The sequence below is a fragment of the Balaenoptera acutorostrata genome, chromosome 19 (genome assembly GCF_949987535.1).
Source record: "Balaenoptera acutorostrata chromosome 19, mBalAcu1.1, whole genome shotgun sequence".
Classification (NCBI taxonomy): Eukaryota; Metazoa; Chordata; class Mammalia; order Artiodactyla; family Balaenopteridae; genus Balaenoptera; species Balaenoptera acutorostrata.
In genome coordinates this window covers 57,733,544-57,751,766 of record NC_080082.1, presented here as the reverse complement: position 1 = coordinate 57,751,766, position 18,223 = coordinate 57,733,544, and the positions used below count along the sequence as shown (strand labels likewise).

The 18,223-nt window shown below is 43.1% G+C and overlaps 1 protein-coding gene across 2 annotated transcripts in view; it reads right to left on the bottom strand.

Moving 5' to 3' along the window:
- The window catches only part of ARHGAP35 (Rho GTPase activating protein 35), a 120,729-nt gene that overhangs the window by 42,730 nt on the left and 59,776 nt on the right, over nucleotides 1-18,223 (bottom strand). The gene's annotated exons all lie outside the window — the stretch shown is intronic.

Here is an 18,223-nt window from a genome sequence, read left to right as displayed (position 1 = left end):
ACTCATTGGGTGTCAACTTAAAATTGGTGAGTTTTATTATATGTATATTACATTTCAATAAACCCAACTGAATCATTTGAAAAACTATTACAAGCAATAAAATATTCAAGTAAGGAGTCTGGATACAAAGTTAATATGCAGAAATCAAAAGTCTTCATCTATATAAACACACACCTATTAGTCCCTTTCATCGTGCAACCAAAAAAAAAAAAAAAAAGCCACGAAGAGCTACATGAAGAAAAGTTTAAAACACTACTGAGAGACAAAAAAGAAAATGTAACATCATAAAGATATCAACAGTTAATGTATGATTTAAGGGTTACAAAAGGCTTATTTTAAAAGTTAAACAGATTCTGAAGTTCATATGGAAAATTAAACAAGAAAAGCCAAGATAATTCCAAAGTGGCTACCTATAAAACTCAGTCATTAAAACAGTGTAGTTCTGGCACATGGATGGATGGGTAGCTAGTTAGCTAGATCAAAGAGATGAGAGGGTTCAGAAAGACATTCCAATACATTCTGTAATTCAGTAGTGTATATTGCAATATATACAAGTGGCTTTCAAATCAGTAGAGGATGAAATAAATAATGCTGTCACATCTGAAATAATGTCGCATCTTCCACAAAATAAATTTCAGATAAAAATAAAACCATAGAACACTAGAAAAAAGCTATGGTAGACTTTCAAAAATAATCTTGGAGTGGGGTAACCCTTTCTAAGTGAGTATATCAAAAGCCCAGAAACCAAAAGAAACAATAAAAAATTCAACTGTAAAAACAAACAAATGAATAAATGAATTCTATAAAAAACAAAGATTATAAATAAATCAAACAATTAGAAATCTGCAACTTATACACAGACAAAGGGAGTTTGCTAGTTTAGGGGAACTGGGATAGAAGGCTAAGAGGGAGACTTACTTTTTCACTGCATACTGTCCCGCATTTTACACCAAACACATGATAAAAAAAATTTAAAAGAAGGCTAGCTTATATTTTGAAATAATCTTTCCTACTACTTCGAGGTTGATGAAGTATTCTCACTTTTATGAAATAAGTCATAAAAGATATTTTTTAAAAATTTAATATCCTTGCTTGGCAGAACAAAAAGCTGGCAATCCTCTGTCACCTCCGAAATGCTGAGGGCAACAGCACTAGTCCACCAACTCAAAAAGTCTGGGAGCCGCTGTAGTTCCGGTCATGATTAAATCGACAACCTCCTAACAGGCAAGATATGCAAGATGTAAGACCAAAGTTGTGATCACCCTGCTCCCTACCTGGGAAGGCACACCTACCAATCACCTCTAATATTTTTTTTTTAACTCATTCATTCATTCATCCATTTATTTATTTATATATTTATGGCTGCATTGGGTCTTCGTTGCTCCACCTGGGCTTTCTCTAGTTGTGGGGAGCAGGGGCTACTCTTCGTTGTGGCGCGCAGGCTTCTCACTGCGGTGGCTTCTCTTGAAAGAAGAGCACAGGCTCTAGGTGCGCAGGCTTCAGTAGTTGCAGCACACGGGCTCAGTAGTTGTGGCTCATGGACTTAGCTGCTCCGTGGCATGTAGGATCTTCCCGGACCAGGGCTCGAACCCGTGTCCCCTGCATTGGCAGGTGGATTCTTAACCACTGTGCCACCAGGGAAGTCCCCACCTCTAATCTTTATGGCATTATTAGATGGTCTACCTCACAAGGCTGCTGTAAAGATTAGATAAGATACAGCACCTAGCACATACCTATTCAAGAGTAACTGAAGGCCTTACTTCTACCTTTCAAATTATGAGACCAACACACCTCAAGACAAGAATAGCTGCAAAGTTTCATAATCTAAAAATACTTCTATGTGTCTCTTCCTTGATCTTCAATATCACACGCCATGTAGCATAGGTAAGGCAGATATTACATCCATCGTGCACTGAAGAAGTTACGGATAAGAGCAACGAGGTGACTCCAGCTCCCCTGCTGGGTTCTCCTAGCCTTGAACACAGGCATATCCCTCCCCCATTCTCATTTCCTAACTCCTAACGGCAGGGGGCCATGTTCTAGTCACTGTCTTCTGGATTACTGAACATGCTCTATCGACATTCTCATGGCCTGAACGAGCGAGCAACAGATCCAGAACTCAGAGTCACATGTTCTGAAGCCTGCCGTCTATCACCTGCCACCACACCAAAATGGTTACTAGGCCCAGCTTCACAAATCTGAAGTAACTGAGAAAGCCTATTTGGATGAATAAAACATCTAAGTTAGTTTAAATCAGACTTTTGGGGAAAAAAAAGATGAAGGATGGTACCATCTGAATAGCAGTGTTAGAAGGTCTGTTTTAAGAACTGCTAAAAGTCACTGGTGATTAGTATGTTGAGATCTATAAATAAGTACTTCTCAAATGCTCAGAAATAGCTGGTTAAGTCTAAGAGAATATTTGGATATATCAAAATATTGTTTTTATCAGCACCCCCATTTAATAGATGAGGAAACTAAGGCTTAGATAGCGTAAGTAACCTGCCCCAGATCACAGAGCTAATGAGGTGGCAGGACTAAGCCTGGCATCCAAGCAGACTGACTCCAGGGGGTTGTTCTTTTCTTTTTTTTGGGGGGGCTGCGTTGGGTCTTCGTTGCTGCGCGCAGGCTTTCTCTAGTTGTGGCGAGCAGGGGCTACTCTTCATTGTGGTGAGCAGGCTTCTCATTGTGGTGGCTTCTCTTGTTGCAGAGCACGGGCTCTAGGCGCGTGGGCTTCAGTAGTTGTGGCACGTGGGCTCAGCAGTTGTGGCGCACGGGCTTAGATGCTCCGCGGCATGTGGGATCTCCCCGGACCATGGCTCCAACCTGTGTCCCCCTGCACTGGCAGGTGGATTCTTAACCACTGTGCCACCAAGGAAGCCCTAGCTTATATTATTTAAATGCTGTGTAAGTCCTTCCCTTCAAAGATCACTCTGAGGATAGAGCTTCCTTACCCCAAACACAGGAAATATGAAATAGTGATGTTCAGATTAGAAAGATATTGTCGGCCTTACATAATTGCTGCCAAGAAGGCTGTTGAAAGGCTAGCTGTGTGTGGGCAAGGGACAACTCCTCACCGTGAGGATGAAATGAAATAATGCTTATAAAGAGCTTAGGGCCGGGCCTCCTTAATGTTAATTATCCTCATCACTATTGTTGTTAAAACAGCCATTACCACATTCCTTCCCTCTGATGATGTGCATCTCGGCCCATTATAATGTTTTCCACACTAGGCTAACTTACTGTTAATACCTACACTTACTGTACTGCCCCACAATCTTTCCCCCAGTAGCTGTTATCACATGGATGGGGGCAGTTTAGAACCAAGGGGCTTCTTAGAATCAATCATTGTTATATTTAATTCAATTCAGATTGGGTATTTTCACCTTGTTTTTCTTCATTTGGTCTTAGTGATATTAAAACAACAACAACAACAACTACTACATAACCTACATTTTTCAAGGCTCAGAAGAATTCTGAATTTACCCAGATTTGGGGTCCTTCACTCCCTTCACGGGTTATAAAGGCATACATGCTCTTCACAGAGAGCCCAGGCCAGGAAGTGGAATACCTCATTACGGATTAAGTTTCCACAAAAACACTCTCTTGCTGCCACAACCCAAATGCTGGCTCCTGACAACCACAAAAGAAGAAAGAGTTTTCTGTTGTGGCTTTTGAAACACAAAAAATAGATCACAAAACAGAAACACGGATTGTAGTTGCAGTTATCAGGAGCTACATGCTAGAAAGGTCTTGTTTCAACCAAACTGCAGCTTCCCCGAAAAGATAAATTGTGTGAGTTTGTTTTTAAACTGTTGGGAGGCCACCAAATTTAAATAGACAAAGGATTCCAGCCAAGGGTGAAAGAACGCAAACTGGGGTGAAATCACAAGGCCTTGCACCATCTCTGTTTGAAAAAGGGGGATTCAATTGTCTGATACCCAAGTCATCTTACATTTCAAACAAATAAACCACCTGAGAGCCAGGTACAACACAAAAGAGTGAGCTTATCTTTTTAGACCAGGATTCTCAAGTGATATTCTTCCACGTCTTCTTCCACCAGCTTCAGTCCTTCTGACTTTCTGTTGCCTCAATTCCCATTCCTACTGACCCAATTGTTCTGTCCTGGTCATGTGAACACAAAGATCCCTGACTGAGGTCTCTGGAGAGCTAGGCCCCATGGGGATGCATAAATGAAGGAAGGATCAGCCCATACCTTAAGGATCTCAGGAGTTTTGATGCCTGCATCAATCACCTTGCCATCTGTATTCTTCTGCTTGGGCTACCATGACAAAATACCATAGACTGGGCAGTCCAAGATCAAGGTGCTGGCCAATTTGGTTTCTGGTGAGAGCTCTCTCATGTCTCCTCTTATAAGGACACTAATCCTTTTAGACAGGGCCCACCCTTATGACTTCATTTAACCCTAATACAAGGGAAAACCTGCTGCGACAAAGGCATGTTTAGAGAGGGAAGGTTTAGAAAGAGTGGGGACTTGTCAGGTGGGAGGGGAAACAACATATGAGTCAGTAAGAACAGTGATGAGCAAAGACATGGAGGCATGAAACTGCAAAGTGTGAAGAAAGATGAGCAACCCATCTGCTTACCATTTCTTGCATTCTTCCAGTTTTGGCTCTAATCCAGGCTGCCCTCCTATGCTGAGTTATACACCTCTACCCTTTGTCAGGTTTAAACTAAGGGTCTAGGTGAACCCATGCCAGCATAATGCAGGACTGGGTACATATGCAGAGAAAGGAAGGGCAGAATGGAGGAAGATCTGCAGAAAGGCAGCTAGATCAAGTGCATTTCAGTCCTCAAGGGTCAGAACTGTTCTCCACACAGTGGTCAGAGTTATTTTATTAAACAAAGGCCAATTACTGTCCCTTCACTCAAAACCTTCCAATGGTTTCTGACCTCACTCAGAGTAAAAGCCAAGGTCCTTACCAGGAATGTTCCAGTCTCAGGAATTTTACACTTGCTGTTCTGTCTGGAAGATTCTTCCCTGGGGAATCACATGGCTCCCTCCCTCATTTACCTCAGGCTCGCATCAAAAGGCACTCTCCCCCAGCCCTCCATATCTAAAATTTTAACACTCACCCCAGACATTTCACATACCACTCTCCTGCTTCATTTTTTTCCTCTCAAGCACTAATCACTAGGATTCTTTATATTTTGTTTGTCATTGTCTCCCCCACAAGACGGCAATGCACGGTGCATGAGGGCAAGGATTTTTATCTCTTTTTTCCAATACTGTATCATCGGCATCTTGAACAGTGCGTGGCACACAGTATAGAAGGTGCTCAATTATCTATGGATCGAATGAATGAGAGAAGGACAGGATCCTCACAGTTCGACGCACTCCAGTCCTCTGGCACTCTGGAATCAGGCAGAGAAATAAATGCACAGAGTTATCTAAAGAGTGAGGTTATATGGAGGTGAAGATTGCTCTGTAGAAAAAAGATTCCCAAGTATTTATCACAGGCCGAGTAGGCATGGAGAAGATCTAAAATATGTAACAAACATCCCTGACTGTAAGGGGTGAACATCTAAACAGGGAATCAAAAGCAACTCATTAAATAATCAGAGGACAAGCAAGAAGTTAATACTGAAGATTTCACCACAAAATGACAAGGTCTCCCCTTTCCTGAGTGTTTAGTATGTACCAGGCCAAGTATCTTATACATGATCTCCTTCAACCCTCACAGGCCTAACAAGGTGGGTATTATCGTTAGCCGCATCTTGCAGAGGAAGCATGGAGCTCAGAGATGTGAAGCGGTGACTGAGAAGGGTAGCAGCAGAGCTGGGATTCTGAACGGGGTATGACCTGTTCCAAAGTCTATGCTTGACCCGCCTGGCCATCAAGCTCTTTGAAACTCAGAAAGGGGAGGGAGTCAATGGGCTACTCTTCCTGGAGGGAGAAGCCTGGGCTGGACTTTGAAGGTGAGGGGCCTCTGCACAGGGGGAGGGGAACCAAGCCTAGCGGACAGCAGGGCTTGGCAAATGAGGCTCCAGCAAGCTGAGAGGCCCAACTAGAGTGGAAGATGCACTTTAGTGTCAGTGCTAAAAGCAGCAGCAACAAATGCTAATTGATCATTTACAACCTGCCAGGTACTGTTGTAAGGTTTTTAACATATTGAATCACCTCAATGATTCAAAGTACTTTCATTATCCTCATCTTACAGTCAAGGAAACTGAATCACAGAGAGGTTAAACATTTGTTCATAAGCAGCAGAACAGAGATTTGAATCCAGGCTGTTTGGCTCCAGGTTCACCCTGTACAGATTAGTCAGTAGCAAGAAAAAAGGGGAAAAAAGCCCATCAAAACATATGCAACACGTATGTGCATATGTGCACAGTCCCCACAGGCACATGGCAAAAGTTCTCACTTGGCTTCTGCGTGGACCGTCCCCCAGTTACTAATAACAGTTGCACTCTGTCCTCTCCCCATCTCCACCCCCTGCCTTAATCTGCCCTGATGTGCTTGTTGCCAGGCTGTCTCCCAAAAGGCCTCTGATCTAATGGCAAGCGCTTCTCCCCAAAGATGCTACCCTCAATTAGTGGTGAAATGTAAATCTGCCACGCAGAAAGCACTCTGCTCATTTCCCCGGGCAAACGAGCTCCATCAGGAAGAAGGTCACAGCTCTAAGTATTCTGTCAGAGAGCATTTTTACAGAGGGCTTCCATTTGCGCAGAGGAGCCGTGGGTCACCTCTGACCTGCGAACAAAGCAGACAAGCTGATCTCCAGCCACGGCTGCAGGGCTCCACACTCACACTCAGACACACTGGGGGAAGAGCTTCGCTTCCAGACTCTGCCTCACCCTTCCTCCCCTCACAAACTGCCCACAGGGTTGAACCTTTCATTTTAGAGTCTCACTGGTAGGTGTCAATAAGAACACCTATTTATCTGTGCTACAAATGGCCAAAACTGAATCAGGGAGCAATGCCCCATGACAGCCCATCAAGTAAACACCACAGGGTTATCAAGATCTGTGCTAACCACAGTCTCAACTCGGAACCACGAGGAGAGCCCCAGCAAAGAAAAGGGCTACACCACAAGGTATTGGAAGAATTCAAGATTCTTCCAGCCAGGCACACTTCGCAAACGGGAATGATCTAGCTGCTAAAATAATGTATGACACAGCTCTGTGTACCCACATACACCCTTGCCAGAACGACCCCTTACCCCTTAAAAGATAGGAAACACAAAGCCATAAATAGGTAGCAGAGATCCTCTTACTGCTTTAGCTCGCAGCCTCATAGACTTATTGCCCCTTCAGGAACTAATATGTGCTTCAAGACATCTTTTAAACCAACATGTTCAACATGTTAAAATTCATTATTAAAAACTACCTCCCTCCTGGGTATATACCTGAAGTAGATGAGTGCACATACAGGCACCAATATTCATGTACAAGAATGTTCACAGCAGCACTGTTCGTAACAGCCCCCAAACTGGAAAGTGCCCAAATATCCAGGAAGAGTAGAATGAATAAATAAATTGTGGACTAGTCACATGATGGAACAGTATACAGCAATGAGAATGAATGAATCACACAACCACGAGGGAGTTTACAGATCCACCTACAGATGAACGTCACAGACATAATGCTGAGTGAAAGAAGCTAGACCACAACTATGCATTTGGTATGAGTCCATTATTAAAGTACAAAAGCAGGCAAAACTATTCTGTAACTGTCAGAAGCCAGGGGCAGAAGCCAGGGTAGTAAGTTTTGCAGGCAGCTGGTCATCTTCTGTTTCTTGGTCTGGGTACTGGTTATACAGGTGTATTCAGTTAGTGGCTATTCATTGAGCTGTACTTATGATGAGTGCACTTTTCTTAATGGATACTATACTTCAATGAGAAGTTTTTAAAAACTGCTTACAGGGAATTCCCTGGCGGTCCAGTGGTTAGGACTCCATGCTTTCGCTGCTGAGGGCGCGGGTTCAATCCCTGGTCAGGGAACTAAGATCCTGCAGGCCATGTGACCAAAAATAAATAATTTTTTTTAATAAATTAAAAAAAAAATAAAACGTTTGATTCTGTTGCCTCCTCACCTGGTTAAAAACAAAAAACAAAAAAAAAAACCCTGCCTACAGACATTGTCTAATGTCATCCATTACTGTTCTGGGTAAGTGTCCTATTTGGATTTCCACAACCGCAGTAAATCAGTAACATGAGCCACCAAAATAATGGCCAACATGGACTGAGTGATTACTACGTATTAGGCATTATGCTAAGAACATTACAAACAGGAGTTCATTTAATTCTAAAAAATTCCCTTTGAAAGAGCTATTATTTTTATTCCCAATTTGAAGGAACAGGAAAATGAGGCTTAGACAGTTTAAGGCCAGCTACTGCGTGGGAAAGTCAGGACACTAGAGGTGACTCAAAAGCTCATGGACTTAACACCTGGCTACTTGAATGGGAAAGGGGTTCGGGTTATAAACACAGAAGTTGCACTAGGCCCCCAAACTTTTTTCTTTTTCAGGACACTGACCTTTTTATTGAGTCCAGGCCAGCTGTCTTGTAAAATGTATCCCATTCTGGATTTGTCTGATTATCTACTCATGATAAGATTCAGATTAAATATTTTTGGCAACAAGGCACATAATGTTAGGCTGAACAGCTACTGGGGGTGCCAGTCCTGATCACCTTTTGTTAAGGTGGTAACCCCCATATCTCTCCATTATAAAGGTACATTTCTCCTTTGTAATTAGTAATTAATGTGCTGGGTGGTATTCTGAGACCATGCAAATATCAAGTTCCCTCAACACCTTTCCTCAGTGATTTTTAAAAAATTAACCATTGAAGCATAATTTATATACAATAAACTGTATCCATTAAAAGCATACAGTTTGGTAATTTTGAAGTATGAGTACATGAGTAAAATCATCACCACAATCAAGATATGGAATATTTCCATCACCCCCAAAAGTTTTCCCATGCCCCTCTGCAAGCAATTTTTCTTGCCACTCCCAGCTCCTAGGCAACCATAACCACTGACCTGCCTCCTGTCACTATATATTAGTTTGCATTTTCCAGAGCCATGTATAAATGGAATCATAATTTGTAGTCTTCTGTGTCTGGCTTCTATCACTCTCAGCATATAATGATTCTGAGACCTGACAATGTTGCTGTGTGTAGCAGTAATTCATTCCTTTTGGCCCCTGAGTAGTATTCCAGGGCGTGGATGGACCAGTTTGTTTATTCACCTGAACAGCAGCGGTGAGGGTTCTAACTGCTCCATACCGTCACTTGGTCCTGTCAGTCGTTTTATTCTCCATTGATTTTTAAAATCCAATAATGTTCCTTGCCTGAATTAATTATTCATTCGTGTGATTATGTCTATTTCCCTCACCCCTGGTCATCATGAGGGCAACTTTAGTTCAACACAATGCCTAGCATTAATTAATATATTAATAAATTAATCCAATAAATATCTGCTGAATGAATGGAATCTGGCATCCAACCATCCCCCCCCCCCCAAAAGATGGTAAGCTAAATATTTTTAAACCTACTAACGACTTATCAGGACATTTCTTTCTTTCTACAACCACTCAGTGCTGTATCTGGATTTTCCCACTCCATCAGAGATGAGAGGTCAAGCTTGACCTGATTCTGCTGCCCATCAAGGAGTGCCCCTGGAAGGCAGACAGAAGAAGTCCCTCTCAGGACTTCCCTGGCAGTCCAGTGGTTAAGACTTCGCCTTCCAATGCAGGAAGTGTGGGTTTGATCCCTGGTTGGGGAGCTAAGATCCCACATGCCTTGTGGTCAAAAAACCAAAACATAAAACAGAAGCAATACTGTAACAAATTCAATAAAAACTTTAAAAATGGTCCACATCAAAAAAAAAATCTTAAAAAAAAAAAGAAAGAAAGAAAGAAAGAAAGAAAAAGTCCCTCTTGCAATACAAAGCCTGCTAAGTGCAGGCACTGAAACCCCAATGCAGGGTAGTGTGGTTCGATTCCAGGCCCTCCAGCAAAGGGCTTTTGAAAATAAATGTGAATCTCAGGGGCAATGTTGTGCCCAGGTAGGCACTGCCTTGAAAGGCAGGGTCCTGCTTCTGTTACCAGACTGTGGGGTAGGATTCCTCCCAGAGAGCAGGGGAAGAGAAGATAAATGCTGCCACCTTCTCTCCAGCCAAGCCAACCCTGCACTTTATTGACACCGAGGTCCTCCCTACAGTGATAAAAGACCGTGATGTACCCTGACTGCCTCCCAAGGGCCACCTTGCCACATCTGGCTTCTTACAGCAACAAAACAATCTCTTGTGAAATGAGATCACACATGCCAAGTGCCCAGTACAATGCTGGGATCATAGCAAGCACTCAATAAATGTGTCAGGAATAGAAAATGGGGAAAGTTAACGTGATGGCAGACCATCTTTGGCATTATTATTTTAAACAGCTGCAGGTCTCCTTGACTACAGGGAGTTTTTCACTCTACAGGGACCAACAGAAAGTAAGATGCACTAACAAAACCATGGCCTACCAATTATTTATATGGTATGGTCTGAATACATTGTAATTTAAGATGCAAAAGAGGGGCCTTCTGTCCAAATGAAACTACTTCTCCCTGGGAACAATTCCTATTCTCAGCCCTCTGTGGCACTTGCTAGAGGTGCTGGGGATTGGTCACCTCTCAGTAAGCAAAGCAATTAAGAAAAGGATGTCTGGATGTGAAATGATTTTTGCCACTGTCACCCTGCCCCCTCTCACTGCCAAAAGAAAAAGGTTAAAAATCACAGAAAGAGGGAGCAAGGAGGTTTGGTCTCACACATTATTCAAAGAAATCATTCCTAGAGAATGCTATTCTTAGTTAAATGGCTGACAAGTGAGGCTGCGGGCCTGGGGAATACATGCAGCAGAGCCCAGATGAGCAGGGCAGTAGCCATTCAGCCTCCAGGATACTAGACCTTCTGGGATGGGGAGGAGTGACACTTGGAAGAAGCTCCTTCAGGGAGTTTCTACGCTGTAGGACGTGGATACTTCCCCCCAACTTCGAGAAGGAAGCGTTGACTCAAAATTGGCCCAGAGACTCGGGGTATAAAACCTTAGTTTTGTGACCGTAGTGAGGTGTAAAGATAGCATACTTATCCTGAGAAATTATTCTCAGGAGGACTGTGAGTAGGCTCTAAAAGTGAGCCTCACCCCAACTCCAGTGAGATAAACTGTCCAGAACTGAATACTCCTACTTCCTGCCACACATCAGAGATCTCAGAGGAGCCTGTGGCCAATGCTCCCCGCTCCCCTTCACTGAGGAGCCATGCTGCTGTCGAAGGGGAGCAGTGACTCTACTGCCCTGACCAATTCTCCACATGGATGAAAACCGGAAGAAAAAGCTTTCTAACCAGAAACACAAAGTCAAATCTGACCCCCAGTCAGTCCTCCCACCCTGCTGCCATGGTGACCCCAGAGCAGCTGCAGTAGTTACATGCCCTTTTCCAGCCTTCCCATGTAACCAGAGCTGAGAAAGTGAAAATCTAATATCCTATTAGCACAGAAAGCACAGAGTCTGTCCCTGGGCCTGGGCTGGGCTAAAAGCATCTGCAAATCAATCTGAAAGCTGTTCTACCTACTGGTCATTTCTTGAACACATTCCAATTTTAGAAAACATGGAAAAAAGATAAATGAACTGGTCAGAAAGCTCAGGAAAAAAAAAAGGTGCAGGGGCTTCCCTGGTGGCACAGTGGTTAAGAATCCACCTGCCAATGCAGGGGACATGGGGTTCGAGCCCTGGTCCCGGAAGATCCCACATGCAGCGGAGCAACTAAGCCCGTGCGCCACAACTACTGAGCCTGCGCTCTAGCGCCCGCGAGCCACAACTACTGGGCCCACCGCGCCTAGAGCCTGTGCTCCACAACAAGAAAAGCCACCGCAATAAGAAGCCCGTGCACCACAACGAAGAGTAGTCCCCGCTCTCTGCAACTAGAGAAAGCTTGCGCGCAGCAACGAAGATGCATCACAGCCAAAAATAAATAATTTTTTAAAAAATTTTAAAAAAACAAACAAAAAACAGGTGCAAACTAGAACCAATCTCCACCCACAATGTTATGAGCCAACCTAAGAATATGGGGGAGGAGCTCCAACAGAGTCCTGGTAATAGCAGGAGCAGCACATTTTGAGGCAAGAAGGCAGCAATCCTTTCTTTGTGACTCGTGTTTAGGAGGAGTCAGCAATTTACTCACAAAACATGGGACAGGAACCTGCCACCCCTGGAAGGCAGAACGGGCTGCAAACAAAGCTTCTCCTCCCATACTCCCAGAGACCCCCTTTGAGCCCAACTCTTGCCACCCTCTTCTCAGGTCAAAGGTTAAAATGCAGTTGGCCTGGAGATGAAATTTTAAAAGATGATGCACAAGATACACAGTGTTAAATTAAAACAAACAAAAAACAAGCTGTGGAACAGTAGTACATGATCTCATGCTTTTAAACATTTTGGGGGACGGCATTAGCAGAAAACATAATCCAACTATTAACGCAGATTACTTCTGGAGACTTGGGATTATAAGGGACTTTCACTTTGTTACATACCTATATAACATCTACCTATGTTTATAATGATTAAATTTTTTACAGTGAACAAGTATATTACTCTTATAATAAGATTTTTTTTTTTTTACATTTTTGGCTGTGCTGCGCGGCACACGGGATCTTAATTCCCTGACCAGGGACTGAACCGGTGCCCCCTGCATTGGAAGCACAGAGTCTTAACCACTGGACTGCCAGGGAAGTCCCAGAAAAAATATTTTTAAGGTGATGGGATGGTTTAAGTCGTCCCAATTCATAATGGTCACACCATTTCCTCTCTGCTGCAAGGTTTTGGTTCGGTTTCTACTGTGACACTGGCTGTGAAGCGGCAGGTGGGTAGCAACACAGGCCCTGAGGCATGGAAGGCCTAACCACGGCTGGCAGGACTATGAACTCCCAAGCACTGCCCTTGAAAGTGATGATGCAATATTTTATTTGCCAGGATGAGCACAGTGCCAAGGTGCATGAGAGGGACACAAAAACAGGGACACAATGACTTCTGACTTTGAACTGCGTGGGGCAGTCCTGACGAACAAGTTTTATTTGGAATATCATCTCTAATTGGTTAGAAGTGACTGTCTGGACTACCACATGGAAACTGGGTCATGTGGCAATTCCACCCTGAGTAAGAGAGGGAGAGATGGGATGGGGCAGTCAGGTGGCAGCACAGGCTTTCCCTAAGAAAAGCACAAGTTCAGCAGAAAGCAGCCAGAGGTGGGGAAAACACCTGACTGACTAATTCATCCAGCCAGTCACCAGAATCTCAGAGAGTCCCGATGCCCAGTTCACAGACGTGCTGTGTCCAGGGAGGGAGGCGGCAGTCCTGCTGCCCCGGGCACCGTGTCTGCAGCCCCAGCCCTCGGCTCAGACGGGAGCCACATGAGGAGGTGGCTACGGGTGGTGTCACAAGGAGGCTGAGGACACTGGAGAGGAACAGACAGCACGCCACACAAGGGTACAGTCTATACGACAACTGTCTAGACTCTTCAAAAAAGGTCATCACTAAAATAAAAAGGCAGAGAGAACTGTTCTCGACTGAAAGGGACTAAGGAGGCAACAGCTAAATGCACTGTGAATACTGACTGGATCCTAGAACAAAAGACTCAGCTGTAAGAGACAGTTTTAAGTCAATTGCGTACATCTAAACACAGATCTATATGAAATGCTCTTGAATTATGCTAATATTCTTAAAAGTGATGATGTTATTGTAGTTACAGAGGAGAAAGTCCTTAAGCTTAGGGATATATGCTGAGATTTTTAGAAGTAAAGTGACAAGGTGTCCGCAGCTCACTTTCAAATGGTTTAACAACAATACAAATTGTGGGGAGAAAGAGCAAATGTGGCAAAATGTTAACCACTGGTGAACACTGGGTGACTCCTGTAGTACTCTTTCAATGGATTTGGCCACTTTCAAATTTAAAAGTTAGGGAGAAAAGAAAAAGGTCATAACTCGGTAAAGTCTGACCGGCAACAGGAAGGAAGACCGAATGTACCACGGGGGAAGCTGACCGCGACGACCAGCACGCACTGAGCACTTCCGCGTGCCAGGCGCCACGCTCGGCGCCCCACGCGCAAGTCCCCCTGAACCCTGGCAGCCCAAGCAGGCAGGCCCTGTCATCACCCTCAGTTTACAGATGAGCAAATGGCAGAACAAAGATTCTAAATGCGGTCTAATTGCAGACCTGAAGCTCTATATCACTCTTCCCAAATGCCTCTCCTAGTGAATCTGTTTTATTTTAAGTACTCAGGAGAAAAATGCTACAGGGGCCTAAGAACGGGGAATGGTTAAATAATCTGTGATACAGCCATTTAATGGAACATTGTACGGCAATTAAAAGTCATATTTTGACAGAGTATTTAATGACAGGGCAACATGGTCACAAAATAATGTCTGGTTTAAAAGGTAATGGTTCTCAAAAAATGGTCCTCCAACATAACTCTTAGTTACTGAGTTCTTTCTCCTACAGGAAAACGGGAGTAGGTAAGCTGGTAAACTCAGGGCTCTTTAGCCTCATCTGAGTGATGCTAAAAATTTTTTGAGAACTATAATACCACATATTCTGAATTACGTAAAACTAAAAACCTATACACATGCAGAGAAATAAGACTATAAGGAAATACATCAAAATATCAACAGTGGTTTTCATTAAGTGGAAGATAATGAATCTTTAAATTCTTTTTCAGTTTTTGCCTTTTGTTGAATTTCTACAATGAACATGCTTTAATTTTATGAAGAGGAAAACAAGTTCTTTTAGGAAACTGAGTACACAAAAGACAACTGCCCCCAACATACACATTAAACTCGCAGATACCACACCTAATTATTTTCCTGAAATTCTATAAAAGTACAAACTAATGCCAATGAGGGGAAGCATATGACCAGAATTTAAAAGGAAAAGGAAAGAAAGAAGAAGAAAACAATGGAATTAAGGTACTCCAGGTTGAAAACCAATCATTCCATCAACAACTAATGTGTATTGTGTGCCAGGTTCTCCGAGACAAGGGGAACAGAGAATCCTGTTCTCAGGATTGAAATGTGCCAGGAAGAACTACCAGGAAGGTTACATTCAAAGTGCTGCTGGGGGTGGAAGAGTCCTGAAGAATGAGGACAAGTTCCAGAGGCAAGGAGGAACGTGGGACACATTTCAAACCACACGAAGGGTATATGCAAAGCAGAGAAATACAAAGAAATTCTGCTCTGGCCATATCCTTCTAATACATGGTGTGTATTCTTGTAAAACAATTTTAAAATTAATGCCTGTGGTAGTATAAAACAGGAAGAATGGGGAGGGAGGGTCGGAGGGAGGGAGAGAAGGCAGGCAGACAACCACAGCATAACAGTACTGCAGTAGTGCATGTAGGAGGGAGGAGTCGAGAGTGCGCAGGCATCTGGTAGGCAGTGAGGAAGCAAGAAGAGGTTTATAGTAGAGGAAACACCACGTAATCAGGATGGACTGAGAAGGAGGGTGACAGTGGGGCAGTGGAAATGAAGTGGAGGAGACAGAGCCAAGAGATGACAAAAGACAGTGACACACTTGGGAACTGATTAGATGAGTCAGAGAGGACCCTGAAGTTCCAAGCTTTTGGGTGTCAGGGTGAGCAGTGGTTCAATCTAACAGAACTTTAAGAGAAGCAGCAGCTCAGTAGTGGCTGGTGGTGAACTGGGGGTAGGGTTGAAGAGGTCTTCGCACCTGAAAGGATTCACAGGTAGAAGAACACCTGTAGAAGCACAGGTAGAAGACAGGCAGTGGATATAATAAAAAGCTAATCGCAGTCTAAGAGTCAGAGAAGCAAGGTGGGTATGGTAGATCAAGCCCACAGATGTGCTCAGCGAGAGGGCATGCGGGTAAAATTCAGGCATTTGGTGCTACCACAGGTGAGCCAGTCAAGGAGTCCACTGAAAAGGGAAGCTCACCCTGACAGGAGAATCCTAACTAATAAATGAAGAAGGAATTAGGGTGATCATTGTCTCAGGGAAGAATCATCAATGGATGCTAAAACTAGTGGGTGAAAATATTAGGAGAAAACAGATACTTACACAGTCTGAAAGCATTTCCCTACAAAATACTTATTCATACAATGGGGGAAGAGTAGCTTTACAGTGGAGAAGCTTGGCAGACACCACTACCTTAATCAAGGGATCAAAGAGAAAATCTCCAGTGATGGGACAAACTGACAACGCATGTCAATTGGTATGATGCACCGAGAAGGACACAGCCTCGCTTCCCTGCTGTTACTGCCACAAGTGCAAACATGAACCTAATCATGAACATAAAAAAAAAAATCCAAGTTGAGGAACCTCCTACAAAATAACTGACCTGTATTTTTTAAAATTATCAAGACCATGAAAAACAGATAAACTGAACTGTTCTAATTAAAGGAGACTAAAGAGACTTGATAATTAAATGTACCATTTAATGTGGTCTGAGATTAGCTCCTGGACCAAAAAAAATTTTGTCTTTTGCTATTAAAGGATGTTAATGTGACCAATGATGAAATGAAAACGTCTACAGATTAGATAGGTTAGTATTGGGTCAATGTCAATGTCTTAATTTTGATAACTGCATGGTGCTTACATAAAGGGAATGTTTTTAGTAAATACCCACTGAAGTATTTAGAAGTAAAGGTGCATCATATCTGCAACTTCCAAACATTTCAGAAAAAAAGATACACACACACGATACAGGGAATGTGGTAAAATGTTAACATTTAAGGAACCTGGGAATTATAACTTTCAATTTCTTACAACTTAAAACTTTGGTAACTTTCCTATAAATCTGAAATCACTTCAAAATAAAGTTAGGGACCCCCCAAATGATATAAACTATCTCTCAGAAGTGCTAGGTCAACAAGGAGAGGCTTGAATCACTCAAACTTGCTTCCTGAAGATTTCCTCCTTGCCCAAGGCAGAGGTGCCAGGAAGAAACTGATATAAAACCAATGTCAAGAAGATGGACACTGACAAAAGGCTTTGGGTACAGATGGCCTAAACAAACTACAGATCTGCTATGATTATGCCAAGCGCTTACTGTGATTCACTCCTGGTGTGCTACTGAGAAAACCCTGGAGGTAACTACAGAGTCTTTAGAGAGCTTCAATTTGAAACCCATTTCCCCAGATCTGGCACATCCTGAGTAAATATGAACACCACCACTCAGCTTAACATGATGCTGCTGAAATTATTAGCAGAGTTTGGTAGGCTGTCCACACCACACAATACTTAATATCATTGCAGGTGATACCGGAATTAGAAAGAACACATAGGGAGGTTATAATCCCTACCTTGGTTTCAAATTAGTAGCAGCCTATATCCTTGAGCTCACCTCTTAATGCTCAAGGGTCCACAAAACCATGTGCCCACTATACCACCTCCTCAAAGCTCATCAGCTTTGAAAGTATCCAGGAGAAAATCAAGGGAAACAATGACATGAAACTGGAAGGTCCGGGGGTTACAAAAGAAATGCCAAGGATGGGAATTCCCTGGCAGTCCAGTGGTTAGGACTCTGAGCTTCCACTGCCGGGGCCTGGGTTCAATCCCTGGTCAGGGAACTAAGATCCCACAAGCCATGCATGGCCAAAAAGGAAAAAAAAAAAAAAAAAAAGAAAAGAAAAAGAAATGCCAAGGAGACACATTACGGGACCTCTAAATGAACAAAATAAATGTTTTTAACACAGGTAAAATTTTAACATTTCAAGAGCAATACAGAAAATTTTAAGACAGTCGGCTTTTGTGATAACACCAAGTTGCCAATGGAACTGAAATGCAGCTGCTTGACTAGATGATATCTAAGCATCTTAGCTGGTTTTTTACTGCAGGAAAAAAATTCTATCAATATATGAATTTCAGGCACCTGATCGATGGCCATCTACACATTCCTTTTATTAAACCAAAATGTGTTACCATTTGGGTCCAGTACAGCGCTGAAGTCACTGATAAATAAAACCCTTTCCCTGCTGAGAGACCTGTAGGGGACAAACAGGCTGCATGCTATGACAGGGAGCTGCGGGAGCACAGAAAGGGTATTCGAACCAGCCACAACTGCAGTCCTGACAACAGGACTGCTCCCATACACTGAAAGGCCTAACGTATCTTGCACGACAGCCTCAAAACTACATGAAGATGGAGGATCCACAAGTCTGACAGCTGTTGGGATTACTCAGCTCCTTCCCAGAAAGCATCTCACGGAAACAAGA